Raw genomic sequence first — 17,533 nt, forward strand, 5'->3', positions numbered from 1 at the left:
AGGCAAAGATCCCTGTGCTAGTTTGGGACATTGGTTCTCTGCACTGTGCCAGAGCCCAGCCAGTTAAAGTCCTTCTCAGATGGCAACAGGGATATCCTCATGTTAAACAATATCCCTTGTGGCCTGAGGCCTGGACAGGTCTCGAGCCCCTTGTAAAAAATTCCTAGTTTCACATCTACTTATCTCAACTTGGATTCCTTGTACCATCCCTATTTTACCTATTGGGAAAAAGGATGGCACCTACTGATTGGTGCAAGACTTGAGGGCAGTCAGTGAGGCCGTGGTACTGGTACAGCCTGTGGTGTTCAACTCTTATACCTTACTGGAAACTTTCTCCCAGAGTCTACTCATTATGGGGTATTGGACCTAAAGGATGCTTTCTTTTGCATTCCTCTCCACACTGACTGCCAAAATTTATTTGCCTTTGAATGGATGTCCCCACATGGCACACCCCACCAATTAACCTGGACGGTGTTGCCAGTCCCTGGGACCCATCAAGGCCCTAGTTCATCTGCTTGAACCCTCCACTAATCCCTTCTATGTTCTTTTTTTTTTTTTTTGACTTATAGGGTTATGCCAAATTTGGATACCTAATTATGGGGTTCTCCCCATTCTCCATCCCACTCCTTCCCCCCTTTTTCTTTTACTATATTTGCACATGTTTCCATAGATCCCCTAAAATGGCTCTCTCTGCCCCAAGTTTTCCAGTACCTGCAGCTGACAGTCTTCCAGATTTCAATTCCAGATTTCTGGATTTACATGGTGATCCAGAATGGCTCCCTGTAGTCTTTATCTCCAGCCCAATTCAATCTCTGCTTTGTCAAAAGAGGAATGGATGATGAACTATATAGAGCCATGCTCCACAGCTGAGCAGGGGAACATGAGCTTGGGCAGTACCTTAAAGTGTTTGAAAGGACATTTTGTACTATCCTTCAAAGGGAAAATTTTACTACAAGAAGTTCCATTTCTTTATTTCCAGTATGAACATGTTTTGAAAATTAACTGCAGTGTGCTACACAAATGTAAGGCACTGTCTTAGTCATTCAGACTCTAAAGTTTGGTGTCACAAATGTTCTTCTTTGTCTCCCAGATCTTTCGTTTTTGGTCACCCAGATTGATAAATGTGAACAACGTTTGTCAATACTTTCTTCAAAATGTCTCTTGAAGAATCCCATCACCTTTGGGGAGCTGTGGCAGGCCCCTCAAAGTGAATTTGGAGGTTCTACACCACTTATGGTCAGTTCCTGCTGGGACCAGAGGCTGTGGCCGGCCAGTCCCTCAGTCAACCCCAAGTTGAGGTCCCCAGGCAATGCCTGTGCCTGACAGGATGTGCCATGTCATTGGGCAGGCACTTGATAGGAGGTTTGCCAAAGGCCCAGATCCAGTGAATGCAGTCACTGTGTCCTCTCCTTCTTTGTGCAGACCAAGACATGTGGCCAGGTCCACTCAGTACAGATCATGAAGATGGAGGAGGTCACAGCCAGCAAGTGCCACTGTCCAGCATTCAAGAGGTTCCAGACTCCAAGATCCAGTTCTCACTGTCTCACTAGGTCCTGTATTACTAAGATGAGCCATGCGTCACCACCACCTTCTTTTCGGTATAAGACCCTGTCACTCCAGGTCTTCCCAAATAACCTCTTCAGGAATGCCAAAAACAAAACCAAATGCAACAACATCCACATGTCTCCTGATTCCATTTCTTTCTCCAATTCTCCCTTCTACCAGTGCCCCCACTGTTGCTGAGTTTCTTACCATCTTTCTCTATTTCTCCTATCATAGAAGCTTTTCAATTTTAATTATCCACCCACTTCTAGTCTCTCTTCTTGCCAATTCATCATTCACATTGCTGACAAGTTGGTCATAAAACACTCTTTCGGTGTTGTCATTCCCCCACTTGAAGACTTCAGTGACTCCCCACAGCCTACAGAAGTCCAAATGGCTGATTCTGACAGTGTAAGACCTTGACCATCACTGTGACCTTTGAAGACAGCTCTAACGATTCACTTCATCAGCCATGTACTCCAGCTACACTCTGCTCTAACCTGCCTTGAACTTTTCTAATTTTATGCTTTTGCTTAAACCAATCCTGCTGGCCTGGAATGCACTCCTTTCTCTCTGCCTCTGTAAATCCCATCCATCACTCAAGTCACAGTGCAAGTCCCCTCTCCTTTGTGAAGCCTTCCAAATTCAGGCCAGCCCATGTGATCCTATATTCCTCTGAATTAGTATACTTTTTTTCCTGCCCCATTCATTTAATTAGTCCTCTACTTCCAAGAATACAGTTCTGTTATGTTATACAATTTTAAAGCTTTTCAATGGCTTTGTTTCCTCAGTGAGATTATATATTCCATGGGGCAGAGATCATGCCTTCTATCTTACTATCCTCTTCATGACACTAATTAATAATCATGCCTCACATTTAGCATGAGATCCTAAAATACTGAACATTAGGACAGAAATCTCCTAAGAGAGTTTGCCCCGGTACTGAATGTGTATCATCCTGCTACAACTTTGTTGGGTTTTCTATTTTAATTAGTTCTTCTCATTACAAATAAACCAAATGGCGAAAATGTTAATGAAAATACTTTTAAGATAGGAATTATTTTGTTTTATATTAACATGGAAGTTATAGTTTTCAGGCAGCCATACAACATGTTAGGTGGCAGTGTGAGAATGGAAGTGTGAGGTCGTTGACTGACTCCTAGTATCTTATTATGTACATAGCGGAAAAGGAGGAAAACAGAATTGACTTCTCAGCGTAGGAAAATGTCCTGTGACTTATGGGACTAGGCAAAAGGGAAGGAGTATGTCAAATGTTAAAATGAAGTGGCCTGTTGCCAATAGAAATGCAAAATGGCATTGAGGAAGCATTGGTTGACCTGAGCATGAACTGCTGGTTCTACAAGTTCCTAATGGATTAGGACAGGATTTTTTGTCAAGGGGAGAAGCTATCTTTTAACTTCTTCCACTCAGAAATTTCCACCGAGTCCCTTGGGTGCTTTTTCCTCTTTTTTTTCCTATGGGAATGGATCTTTGATATATTTGGAGTAAATGGAAAAATGAGATTTATTTAGAAAAAAGAAGCTTAACATTCTGTTTGTTTATCTATTCAGTAAATTGAAGACTTGAGCTAAATATCAATAATACATGAAATTATAGATATAGTTTCTTATATTTCATGGGGAGAAGAGTATAAAGCAAATTGTAACTTTAAATATGAGGCCATAAGAAATCAGACATGAGAACTGAGATATTTCTGGTGTGATTAGAGATGGGTGGGGTTATTTTGATTATATCTGTGCCTACCTTGCTTAATATTATACATGTGCATTTATGATTTCTTTCAAAAAAATCTTCTGATGTTAAAATCATATTTATCCTATCAATTAGAATTCTTCCCTTCCTGTTTTTCTCTTTGAATGTATTATTTCTTTGAGATATTTGTTCTAAGACCTCTTTGGTTTCCTAAACTCTAATTGTATTTGAGACATTTGGTTTCCTATACTCTAATTGTATTTGAGACATTTGGTGTCCTAAACTTTAATTGTATTTGTAACATTTAACATTTCCTCAAATTCGTAAATTTTAAATTTTCCTCAAATTCGTTAATCTTGGCCATTCATTCATTCATTTTTCATTCTAATGAGTGTCTGCTATGTCAGTGGTCCCCAGTCTTTTTGGCACCAGGGACCAATTTCATGGAAAACAATTTTTCCACCGACAGGGTAGGAGGGTGAAGGATGGCAGAGCTCAGGCAGTAATGTGAGCTATGGGGAGCGGCCTTGAATACAAATGAAGGTTGGCTTGCTTACCTGCCGCTCACCTGCTGTTGTGCGGTTTCATGGAAGACAATTTTTCCATGGACAGGGTTGGTGGGAGGAGGTGGAGCTCTGTGGCCTGGTTCCCAGCAGGCCACAGACCAATACAAGTTTGTGGTCCTGAGGTTGGGGACTGCAGTGCTATGTGGCAGGCACTGTGTCAGTCTAAGGATAGGATATAAAACATAGAATCATAGAACTCTAGCATAAGAAGTAATCATTTTCAGGGTTGATATCCCTCTCTTCACAATGATGCTATATGCAAAATTGAAGAGTTTCTAGTTATCAAAGATCTTATGTAGTAGACTTATTCCTCTTAGACCTTCCTGAACCCACAAAACTTGCTAAGCCCTTTTGTTAGACTTTGTCGGTCACCTCTTTTTGTTGAGTATGTTTCTTTAAAGTTGGAGCTTATGAGAAAGCTGTCCCTTCATCCATACAGATTTCTTTACATAACTGACCTTTTAAATTTTTATAGAATTATGTTGTTAATACAATTGCTACCAAAGCTTAAATTATTTTTTTTTTTTTTTTTTTTTTTTTTTTTTTTTTTTTGAGACAGAGTCTCGCTTTCTTGCCTAGGCCAGAGTGAGTGCCGTGGCGTCAGCCTAGCTCACAGCAACCTCAAACTCCTGGGCTCAAGCGATCCTCCTGCCTCAGCCTCCCGAGTAGCTGGGACTACAGGCACAAGCCACCATGCCCGGCTGATTTTTATATTATATATATTAGTTGGCCAATTAATTTCTTTCTATTTTTATGGTAGAGACGGGGTCTCGCTCAGGCTGGTTTTGAACTCCTGACCTTGAGCAATCCGCCCGCCTCGGCCTCCCAGAGTGCTAGGATTACAGGCGTGAGCCACCGCGCCCGGCCCCAAAGCTTAAATTATAACAGAAAAAAATGCACATGGTATATAACGTCAAGCAAAATGAAAGGTGTCATCACATAGAAAGTAGAGCTAATGAATACCAAGCAAACAAAGAACATGTAGCTTTTATATCTTTTTACAAGTGGAAAAAAATAATGCCATTGTTTCTATAAAAAAGAAACCAATACTGTAAAAAGAGAAAAATATAATATTCAAAGAGTCAGTTTTTAATTGAAGATAGGCTATAAATAGCAAATACCCAAAATGCCAAGAAGATTATGAGGACATATAACCAGGCCCCAAAGGCTCAAGCATAGCAGGTGGCCAGCAACATTAACAAATTGGTGAGTTCATTTGAGGGATTAAGGAGTGAAGGCTGGGCAGGTTTTCTTTTTTTGTCCATTGTGTTGAACCCTCTATTTTCATTAAAAAAAGGAGGGAAAAAAAGCTAACATTTTTTACAAAAATATTATTTTTCCTATCTTATTGATGAAGACAACTAACTTCTGATAAATTAAAATATCAAAAAAGATCATAAAATTGGTGGCTGGGGGCGGGGAGTTGGTTAGGATTTGACTCCAGGTTTTTTTAAAATACAAAGATGATAGACCATGCCATTTCCACTGAGCACCACAGCTTTCAGCGAGATGCATTTGGAGAATTTATCTGTCAGGATCACCTGTGTCCTATTTCTTATTTTTGAAGTCACAAACTTGTGATCTTCAGACCCGTGAATTCTTTTATTAAGGGATCAAATATGACAGCAAATGTTCAAAATAAAAGATTATTAGAAGAAGATTGTTTGGACATGGAACTGAGCCTGGTATGTGGTAGTAAAAACGTTAATAGGTGCATCTGAAAAATAAAAACAAAAAGCAAGAAAGGGCCCTCTGAGAGGCTGAGGCGGGTGGATCGTTTGAGCTCAGGAGTTCGAGACCAGCCTGAGCAAGCGCGAGAACCCATCTCTACTAGAAATAGAAAGAAATTAACTGGACAACTAAAAATATATAAGAAAAAATTAGCCGGGCATGGTGGCGCATGCCTGTAGTCCCAGCTACTCAGGAGGCTGAGGCAGAAGGATCGCTTGAGCCCAAAAGTTTGATGTTGCTGTGAGCTAGGCTGATGCTACAGCACTCTAGTCTGGGCAACAGAGTGAGACTCTGTCTCAAAAAATAAAACAAATCAGGCAGGATGCGGTGGCTCACGCCTGTAATCCTAGCACTCTGGGAGGCCGAGGCGGGCGGATTGCTCCTAGGTCAGGAGTTCGAAACCAGCCTGAGCAAGAGCAAGACCCCGTCTCTATTATAAATAGAAAGAAATTAATTGGTCAACTAATATATATAGAAAAAAATTAGCCGAGCATGGTGGCGCATGCCTGTAGTCCCAGCTACTTAGGAGGCTGAGGCAGAAGGATTGCTTGAGCCCAGGAGTTTGAGGTTGCTGTGAGCTAGGCTGACGCCATGGCACTCACTCTAGCCTGGGCAACAAAGGGAGACTCTGTCTCGAAAAATAAATAAATAAATAAATAAAACAAAATGAAACAAACACCAAAAAAACCAAAAAAGGAAATGGAAAGGAAAGCATTCTTCACTTAAGAAAAACAAAAGCAAAAAAATCTCAAGAATCTACTTAGGCCTAAGGAGCATGATTAGCTTAGCATATATTCATTTAACTGATTATAGAAAATACAGCTCTATTTTCACAGCATAAAAAAGGTTGAGACAACTTGGCACGGAAATCACTGTTAAAATTTTGGAAAAAATATACAGCATTTGCTGCACTACCTTTAATTAATTATTATTTCTTATACTTGGAAGGTGAACATTTTAAATGAAAAGTCAATGGACGAGAGAATATTTGGCATCATTACAAGATATGAAGAATCAAGTTCCTATTCTTTCTGCCAAAAAGTGTTTAGGACTGATTCCAGCTCATTCTTTCAGCCAAACACCTATATTTTAAATTTCTCAATATTTTGAACATTTCAGAACTAGTATGAAATTACTACCTTGATAATTTGGTACATTTAACCAAGAAATCTTTATGTTCTTCAAGCAGAACCCTATAGCAGGCAGTAATTTTTTTTCTCTGCTATTTGCCTATCTTCCCCTTAAGAATTTGGATGGGAGAGAACATCCTGATCATGTTCAGAACTGGGTTCTTTGATCTGTAGCTGAATGAGAAAAAGATTAAAAGCAATAGATACAAAAATGAAAAAAATTACTTCTCTGGCTTCTATATGATTCTCCATCTACTAATCCATGTGGAGAATTTAAAGAGCTTTGCTGCATTTGTGGGTGTTTATGAACTTTACCCTCAGAATGAAAAAAGGCAAGAATATTCCAGCTTCCTTCTGTAGCAATATATCTAAAGTTAGTTAGCTAAGGTAATGAATTAAGTAATAATTATCTAGTAAAACACCCACAGCACATAATAGATTTCAAGCCCTCCCTATTGTTGCAGTGCTATAATTTGTAAAGCTAAAAACCTTTTCTTCTTATTCTTCAGCTTCCAAGTATTTGAGTGCATCTTCCTTTTATATAAGCCTCACGAACATATAAGCTTCAGTGATCATAAAAGAAACAACCTGGAGACTGTTAAGAAGTAAATCAGTCAACATCCAATGGACTTTTTCAAAAGATGTCTTAGAAAGCTTAGAACATCAGTACTCTCTTCATTCCACCATACATTGTGCCAATTTTCTTGGGTGATCATTCTAATTGTGTAAGAATATATTTCAGTTTTAGGCCTAATCTCTGCTTTGAGCACTATGAAAAAAAGTACTTAATTTTTGGTGATGTTAGTTAACTTTTAATTACTCTTCTTTACTATGCTTTATCTGGGAACTATTTGATGATATATAAAACATCATTAAATAATAACTGTTATCCACGGGGTGTATCTGCCAGAAGAGAACCAACATTGTTGGTCTACATTGCCGGAAGTTTAAATTCCTTATCCCCAAGCAAAATTACATAAGGGAACTCTCAGAGTATATCACTAAAAACCATTCATTTTCTGAATTGAAGAGGTAAAGAAATAGTGCCTCAGATATATTTTAAATTAAATGCATTTTTCTATAATTTGCAGTAACAGCTTTAATAGGATATAATTAAATGCCATACAATCTACCCTTTTAAAGTGTACAAATCAGGTTTTTTACTGTATTCACAGAATTGTGCCATCATCACCACTATCTAATTCCAGAACATTTTCATTACCCCAGAAAGAAGCCTAGTACCTGTTAGCAGTTACTCCCCAACCTTCCCTCCCCCCAGTTCCTGGCAACCATGGATGTACTCTCTGTCTCTGTGAATTTACCTACCCTGGTTATTTCATATACATGGAATCGTAGAATATGTGGCCTTTTGTCTCTGACTGATTTCTTTCATTTAGCATAATGTTTTCAAGGTTCATCCATGTTGTAGCATTTATCAATATTTCACTCCCTTTTATGGCTGAAAATTATTTCATGGCATGGATACATGACATTTTGTTTATCCATTCATCAGCTGAGGTACATTTGGGTTCTTTCCACTTTTTTTGGCTAGTGTAAATAAATATGCTATGAACATTTGTGTACAAATTTTTTATGTAGGCATATGTTTTCAATTCTTTTGGGTATATACCTAAGAGTAGAATTTCTGGGTCATAGGGTAACTCTATGTTTAACAATTTGAGGAACTGACAAACTGTTTTACAAGTGGCTGCACCATTTTACAATCTCACTGGCAATTGCAGCACTTCCAATTTCTCCATATTCTCACCAACACTTGTTATTTTTGATATCTGTATTGTTTGTATCTGTGGAGAAACAGTTCCACGTTATATTTTTTTGATATTTAATAAAGAAAATCCGTTTTTCTGCATCTCTGTTTCTATGACTATAGTCCATTCCAGCTTCATTCATCATTGAACAATTGCAGTAACTTCTTATTTGCTTTCCTTATCGTATACTCCTTGTTTATACAATAGTCACAGTGATTTTTAAAATATATATGTGGCAAACATAAACGTTATTTCAGAAAGTACATGTGCTAGAATTTTTGCTGGGGATATTTCTCTATCAGTAAAAATCTAAGTTTTCTTAGGTCCTTTGAATTCAGATTTGTTTTTTTTTTAATACATCTCTGAATTTTGATTTAGCATTGGTGAAAGAAGTCATGCTTAATTTGGGTCTTATCTGCAAGACATTTAGATTAGAACAGCAATGAGAGTCAGGCATCTCTAAGATAATACTAATAGTTAACTTTTACTGAGTGCCTACTATGTATCAAGCACTTTTTAAGTACTTTCTATTTGTTAAGAAACTCTATCAACTAAAGAATCTGGCTCCAGAGCCCACATGTGTAACCACAAGTTATATTGCCTCTTTGTCTTACTTATAGCTTGAAATATATGAGATTTAAAACAAAAAGTTAACCATTTTCTGGTGTTCAGTATGGCTAGGTAAGGTTTAAGATGTTCACACTTTCACTAATTTTTATACAATATCACCATATACAATTATAAAGTTGAATATTTAAAAATCTGAGTTTTCCCACCTGGAGGCTTACAAAATCAGTTCTGCCAAACTTGAAAACAGTAGCTTGAGCAGAAAAAGTACAGGACTACTTAAAAGTAATCTAATCTAAAAGACATTTTTAGAAAAATAACATTTTCTGAAATTTTCACAATAGTCAGCATCCTATTATTATATTGCCTGCCAGTTTACGTGCTACTCCTTCCTCCTCCTACCTCTTTTAAACCATCTAACAGAGCACTGTGTGTTTCTGAACATTTACATTCAATTTGTTAAATGTCACCGAGGAAAAATAAAACAGAGAGGACATCAGTTAATAATGTACTTTTACATTCCATCATCCTATGCATGGTTCCATGTCTCACCATGCTGACCTAATTTGCCATGACAGGAACATGGCCCTGATTTCAGAACATTCCAACTGTGGCAATCACTAAGCCTTATTGGGAATTTTTGCCCCCTTAGCAAATTGAACCAGATTGCTTTTCTCAGGCCCATTTGAGATGGGTATCTGTGAACCAGGAGGGTGAGGTATGATGGAGAATTGAGAAGTGAATCTTTTATATTACAAATATACTGAAACTTAATGTAAATGTATGTCATTACCATGTGCCTGATTTTTATTGTTCAGGTAGACTTGAGGAGAAAAAATTTTAAAAGTATACTTTATTAACACTTCTAGCTGTATGGCCTTGGACAAATCTTTCTCTAGTTTCCTCAAGTCTAAAATGAGGATGATAATACTAATGATAACATCTATATATAATAATAATTATATCTTTATTTCTATATTATATCTTTATTGTTTATTAGACAATTAGATGAGGATTCACTCTAAGTAAGCATTTAGAATAATACTTAGTACTCAAAAAATGCTAATTCTAATTATCATAATTTTTTACTTTAATATTTTTGAAGTGAAAGTCATTTCATGTTTACAACAATAAATTATCTTTAAATTCTTTGGCTGGCTCAGAAACTATAATATGTGGGTTGTATTTATATAATAATTTATGGTACACCAGTACTTGATCATAGGTATATATAATTCATTAGTATGTACCAGGTTCTACCAGCCCATAGGTAGAAGTGTTATTTCATCAAGATTAACTGTTGGCTTTTGATAGCTCCTGGACCCCACCTGTTAGACCCAGGACATCAGCTTCCATGCTTGTAAATTGCGTCTGGGAGCCCCATGCATCAGGAAACTTTAGTCTCACCTTCTACTAGTTGAGGTTCTTCACCAAGAGTCCTTCCCAGTGCCCCATTCTAGGGGCCCTCGTGCAACTGATGTACTGCCCACAGCTCTGCCACCTGGAGCCCAACTAAGATGTGGTGTGGAGGCAGGGATGTGGGCAAACCTGTCGGCCCCTCAACTCTCTGTTGCTTGGGCCCTCAAATGGCACCACCTAAGCCCATCTCACACTCGATTTATTGTCTTCCTAAACTTCTCACATAGGAGAGTATCTCAGGCAATATGTTGTAAGTATCAAACTGTCACTTTTAAAATTCCCCCTTTTGAATCACATTACCTTCAACATTAGAACACTTTATCTTCCTGTGTGAACCACTGGCTTACTGCTGGAGGAAGAACCCTGATGCTGCCTGGAACAGGAACACTTAGAGCAGCTCCTAGTTTTGAGCTTTGGATTGAGGCTGTGGCTTTGTGGAGAAATCTCTAAATAACACTCTTTTAATATGTTAAGAAGTTGGCCTGGAGGCTGGAGCAGCAGATCTCAAATTGTTGGTCTCAAGATGCTTATTCATTCTTAAAACATTATTGAGGACCCCAAAGAGCTTTTGATTATGTGGGTTATTGACATTTACTTAATAGAACTTAAAACTGAGAAGTTTACTAGATAATTAAATATATAGTCATATGTTGCTTAACGACAGGGCTATGTTCTGAGAAATGTGTCCTTAGGTGATTTCACTGGTGTGTGAACATCATTAAACTTACACAAACCTAGATGGTGGAATAGCCTATTACTCCTAAGCTACAAACCTGTACAGCATGTTACAGTACTGATACGGCAGGCAGTTGTAACACAGCGGTTAAGTATTTACGTATCTAAGCATATCTAAACATAGAAAATGTACAGTAAAAATATGATATAAAAGATAAAAAATCATACACCTGCACAAGGCTTGCAGAACTGGAAGTTGCTCTGGATAAGTCAGTAGTGAATGTGAAGGCTCAGAACACTACTGTACACTACTGTTGACTTTATAAGCACTGTACACTTAGGCTACACTAAACTTATAAAAAATTTTCTTTTCTTCAATAATAAATTAATCTTAGGTTACTGTGAATTTTTTACTTTATAAACAAAATTTTTTAAGCTTTTTGACTCTTGTAATAACATGTAGCTTGCTGTACAAAAATATTTTCTTTTTTATATCTGTATTCTATAAGCTTTCTACTACTTTTAAAACTTTTTTATATTTCTTTACTTTTAAAATTTTTTTGTTAAAAACTAATACGCAAAGACACAGTTTTTTCTTTGTAAGTAGTACATTCTATAATAATGATAAAAAGTATAGTATTAATAAATATATAAACCAGCAATGTAGTCATTTATTATCACTATCAAGTATTATGTATTATGTATAATTGTACGTGCTAGACTTTTATACAACTGGCGTGCTGTAGGTTTTGTTTACACCAGCATTACTACAGACATGTGAGTAATGCACGGTGCTATGAGATTGTGATGGCTACAATGTCACTAGGTGATAGAAACTTTTCAGCTCCATTAAAATCTTATGGGACCACTATCATCTATGCAGTCTTTTTTGATTGGAATCTCAGTTATGTGGCACAAGACTGTAAATCCATCTTAAAATATCAATAATAAAATAAAGCCATTACATCTTAACATAAATGACATATTTTCATTAAAAAACTATTTTATGAAAGCAGAAAAAAATTAGAGGAATGGCACTACTGAACATTTTTGCAAATGTTTGGCTTAATAGAGGATTGCTGGATCCTCATATCTTCTTCTGCATTTATTGATTCAAGATATCATATATCATGTAGCTTCTGGAAAATGACACCGCATGCTTGTAAGAGAATGAGAGTGAAAAGGAAAATACCTTGTTAGTATTATGTGATGATTTTAATCTTGCAGACCTCCTGAAAAGGGTTCCCCAGACCCCACTTTGAGAACTGTAGCTTAGATATTTTACTCTATAGGGAGATCTCAGGCTACAATGTAGAGAAAGGTTATCCTTGCCAGTCTTGGCAATTGTGGGAAGAATAAGCAGAGAGCAAGGTAGAGGAGGCAGGGGATGGATACATCATGATCTCCTTTTCCTGGGCCCAGATCCTGCCCTTGTGACACTGGGAGTTTCATCTATCCAGAGGTGTCCCTGGGCAATACCTTAGACTAAAGGCACAGCATGCTCAGGCGAGGAAGCTTTGAGTTCATCTTTCTTGGGCTGTATCTTTTACCCAGGTGGAGAGGGTGGGACACTGGAGAGGGACAGGTAACGAAGTATGAATGGAGAGTTCACCAGAGGATATTATAGCAGTAGGGATGAAACGGTCCCAGGGCTGAGGGCTGTGGATCAGACCTCCTGGGACCAGAACCAAGTGGGGTTCACAGCCACATCTCAGGGCTTCTCAGCACCCACAGGAGCTGGCGCACTGGGGCCTGGTCAGCAGGGACAACTGCAGTCCTTGACCACATGGTAAGAGAATTGGGAATAGATACTAGTGGGGCCTGAAGCTCCAGCAGCTGAAGTTTTCTGTTAGAGGACAGCGAAAAGACCTGCATGTGGAGTCTCCTTCCTCCCTCTGTCAGAAGGCTCCTTAGGCTCCACTTCTGCCATCTCCAGTTGCCATCTTGGAGAAAACAGGGTTTGGTGGAAGAAATCAGACAGGTTGGACATTTACATACAAAAAGGCTAAGTTACTTAACAATAATTCAAATCAACAGATTGACAGAAATCAATGGATTATTGCTATGGTTTGAATGTGTCTCCCAAATTTCATGTGTTAGAAACCTACTCTCCAAATTCATTTGTTGATGGTATGTGGAGGTGGGGCCTTTGCAGGGTAATTAAAATGAGATTAGGTCATTGGGGTAGAGCCCCGATGATGGGACTGGTAGGTTTATAGGAAGAGGGAGAGAGATCTTAGGGGGCACACTCTGGCCTTCTTGCTGTGTGATGCCCTTTGCCATGTTATCGTGCAGCAAGAAGGACCTCACAAGATGCTGATATCACACTCTTAGACTTCCCAGCCTCCAGAGCTGTGAGCTAAATAAACCTCTATTCTTTATGAATTACCCAGTAAGTGATATTCTGCTATGGTAACACAAATAGATAAGACAATTGTACTATTCAATATAGTTTATTTTTCTTCCTTTGCTACCTAACATTTTGGGACCATGTGTGTGCGATCAGCTAGTCATAGAAAATATAAAGATGCTATAGTTTTCTTCACGTTTGAGTGATATACTTAAATTAGTAACTTCATCAGAGCTCAAAATAAGTCCAACAGGCCTGTAAGAAGGACATTGTACCATTTCTCTGTTATTCTCATCTCTCCCTGTGCTTCCATGTCCAAAACTTCTCACCTCCACGACGTCCTCATGCATACTACTTTTGTACATAGAACCGGCAAAGGTTACTGGTCTACCAATAACCCATCACATTTTTTTGACTTTGTAATAACTAGATTACCCTACTTTCCTGAATCTATCTGTGCATGTATAATTTTAAGAGTATATTCTATCTCAAATCTTTGAAATTATCCACGTTTTAAGACCTAGGGCTGAAGAGTCCTTATAGGTGAAATAAAGAGTTCCCCTATTATTGCTCTTTCTTCATAAATTTTTGGTTTGCAATACTGTGCCTAATTTGTACTACTAATGTGATGTATTGGATTGTGCTGTGAGTCCCTCTAGACCTGGTCTTCATCCCATGTGCTGAGCCCTCCTCTGTGTTTCTGAGTGGCATTTGTTCGGAACAGGGCAGTGGGCTTCCTTGCTCACTTGCTTCCCTTGCCTACTGATTGTCACCAACAGGGTAAACCAGCTGTCTGTCAGAGGGAGGGTTAAAAATGAGGTGGCTCCCTGCCTCCAGAGTTGCATACCTTAACCTAAGGTCACAAGCTGTCAGGTGGCTCTCTCCTCTCCTTGTGTCCTGGTTCCTTTAACTGCCGTAGCTCCTTTAAGCCTGGGGACGGTAAACACCTTCTATTCCCACTAGCCCTCTGTACTGTCCTCTCACTGTGGCTTCCCTACGTGCTGTCCACAGCTTTGTAAATAGTTAATTAAATGTTCCTATCATTACGCAGTGAGTTGTCTGTTCGCCCCAGGACCATGACTGATATACATGGGTGTCTTCCGTTTATCTAACCCAGTTTTTCTCAGCAGGAATATAAACCAGTCTCATCATATTTATAATGCTGCATCTAGAACCCAGAATCTGAAGTTACTTATAAGCTAAGTGTACTGTTTGATTCTTCAATTTATAAAATTTAGAGCTTCTTAAATCAGGGCAAGGGGGATCCTCAGACCATATTTTGGGGGCTGGCGTTTGCTCAGTATCTTCCCTTCCTTCCTCCTTTACTTTTTCCCTTCCTTCCTTTCTCCCTCCCTCCTTCCCTTCCCTTCCCTTCCCTTCCCTTCCCTTCCCTTCCCTTCCCTTCCCTTCCCTTCCCTTCCCTTCCCTTCCCTTCCCTTCCCTTCCCTTCCCTTCCCTTCTTCCCTTCCCTTCCCTTCCCTTCCCTTCCCTTCCCTTCCCTTCCCTTCCCTTCCCTTCCCTTCCCTTCCCTTCCCTTCCCTTCCCTTCCCTTCCCTTCCCTTCCCTTCCCTTCCCTTCCCTTCCCTTCCCTTCCCTTCCCTTCCCCTCCCCTCCCTTCCCTTCCCCTCCCTTCCTTCCCCTTTCCCAAGCATGATTTTCAACCTGGTGAACTACATCCCAACAACCTCTTGTAGGGTGGCAATAGTCAAACAGCTTTGAAATAGTTAATGTCATAGAAGAGTTTTTTATTTTCTTTTGAAAAAAGAGCCTTTAAAACAGTTTTTTTTTTTTTTAATCTCGAATGATGGCAATTTAGTGGTTACAATATTTCAAAGGTCAGGCCCAATACATTGTAGAAAGCTGATGAAAATAGCTCTTGAGTTAAATCTGGGTAAGACTAGTAGTGTAGAACAATAGTTGATAAGAATAGGGTTTTGGCAAGGAATATCTTAAGCTTACGGTCAGCTTAGAGACAATGAAATCTGCCCAGGAGAATTCTGAGTCTGAATTGGCTTGCAGCAGAGAAAGCATCAAATCAAGTTCATCATCCCTTAAATAAAGAGCAAGCATTAGATCTCAGGCTAATATTATAACTGAGACTGTGTAAAAGCTATCTTGAATATTACATGAAGATGGCTGTCAAGATAACTGTGTATTCAATAGCACATCAAGGATTTTCTTATTGACAGGATGAAACGCTGGGACCAAAGCCGCTGCCGGTGTGATAATGCTGCTTTGCATGTGCTGGGAGTGATTCTGCCAAAGGTATCCTGCTTTGCATTTTACTTCTTAAAGGAATTCTGGTTTCTCTTGAAGAATACAGAAAAAATGGACATAGCATAGAATCTTCATTTATACTCTCGATGTGGAAACCATGGGTATTTAATATATAAGTATCATTTATGGAAACTATTTCATGTCAAATAATTTAGTCAGTTACCAAATTCCCTAAAGGTTGCCATAGTGTGGTTATTGAGAAGTGTATCTTAAGCCTTAGGCTTTATTTTGTATCTCTAATATCAATTGGAAGCATTTTGTTTCATGAAATTTTGATCGTGCCCACTACTGAATTTGAGAGAAGTCATCAAATCACTGAGTCAGAGGCCTTCCACTTCTTCCAGACTCCTCTTGCTCTCTAAATATCAAAATCCTACCAATTGTTCAAACCAAACACAAATGATAACTTCTCAGGAAGCTTTACCAGGTCCTGTATGTCCTAACTCATTGATCCATTACATTTTTTAGTATAAAAGCTCACATGGATCTCTACTTAACCATTGCTTCCTTCTACTTTATAATATAGAAAGATTAAATGTAAGCATTTTTAAGGCAGCTTTTTATTTACTTTTTAAAAATCCTATACTAGTGATGTGCTTAATCAGGATTGTTTAATAAATCAATTAGATTTAGTAGGCAACTCTTTTGTTATTAACATACTCCTAAGTACTGTGCTCAATGATATTAAAATATTCTAAGCAAGTTACAGATAGACCTTAAGTGCTTAGCATGCCACAAATATTTTAATAGAATAACTAAAAAAAAAAAAAAAAAGATACTTTTCCCCAACCCAGCTTTTAAAGGGAGATAGCTTTGGTATATATATCAAAAGGAATTTGCCTTTCTAATTAGAAAAATTTCAATGAAAGTATGAGGAATTTTGAAGTTGATAGACTCTGTTCATACAATGGAAGATTTCTTTGAATTACATTTATTTTCAACAGGTTGGTGGAACTTGAAATTTGTTAAGGATAGTACACATGAGAAAATCCTAACTAGCAACAATTTCCTTGTTTGAAACCACTCTTTGGTGCAGGGTTTTCATGCACAGCATGCAAATGTGTGTCATGTTCATAAATCCAATCACAAATGATGGTTTTACGACCAAACTGTATTTCTTCCAAACAAAGTGGCGGTAATATTTTTAAAAATCTGCAAGCCCTTTGAGAGTCTTCAAAAAGAATTTCATCATCTTTTCTCATTGAAGTGAAGATATTTATAACTGAGAGGATGCTGTATTGCCACTATGGGGAAGAATTGCATTCCTCACCTAAAATATAGCCACCGATAGTGTACATGTTTTGCATTTAGCATTCAAAATATATGGGAACAAGATCTAAGTAGATGCAGTAGGATCTAGAAATTAGCCTAAGTCAGCTCTGGAGACCAGATTTAGGGAGGACTGTAAATCACTCCCTTGGAACACAACATTGCAATTCAGAATACTCTAAAATATACCATGGATCAGAAACCTATTTCTAGCCCACGAGTTATTTGTTCTCTAGGTTTTATCAGACTCTCTGTGGTTTTATAAAGGTGTACTATTCTGGTTTGAAGGCTAATTTAGGATTTTCCTGTAAACATTGAATCTCAGAGATACTAAGTTCCCTGAGTGTCTGTAGTTCTATATCTGTGTATCCATAAACATGAAACCTAAAGAGTGAAGAATGAATACTTTTTTCTAAGAAACTTTCCTCCAGCCACTTCCTTATAGAATATGAATTTTTAAAAGGTTGTTTTTTAAAATTTTTTGTCCTATGAAAAGCCATATTGTTCATTCTTAGCAGAACTTCT

General features: G+C 38.2%; 1 long non-coding RNA gene and 1 other non-coding gene across 2 annotated transcripts in view; one reads left to right on the forward strand and one right to left on the reverse strand.

Annotated features, from left to right (window-relative positions):
- Positions 1-1,096: 1,096 nt before the first annotated feature.
- On the forward strand, positions 1,097-1,230 carry LOC142875318 (small nucleolar RNA SNORA68). Its single transcript, XR_012922708.1, has one exon. It is a non-coding gene; the product is annotated as a small nucleolar RNA SNORA68 (small nucleolar RNA).
- Positions 1,231-15,278: 14,048 nt separating this feature from the next.
- Positions 15,279-17,533, reverse strand: part of LOC142874960 (uncharacterized) — a 64,376-nt gene continuing 62,121 nt past the window's right edge. The window contains exon 5 of the long non-coding RNA XR_012922546.1: positions 15,279-15,512. This is a non-coding gene — a long non-coding RNA (uncharacterized LOC142874960). The remainder of the gene's footprint in view (positions 15,513-17,533) is intronic.

The sequence above is a fragment of the Microcebus murinus genome, chromosome 13 (assembly GCF_040939455.1).
Source record: "Microcebus murinus isolate Inina chromosome 13, M.murinus_Inina_mat1.0, whole genome shotgun sequence".
Classification (NCBI taxonomy): domain Eukaryota; kingdom Metazoa; phylum Chordata; class Mammalia; order Primates; family Cheirogaleidae; genus Microcebus; species Microcebus murinus.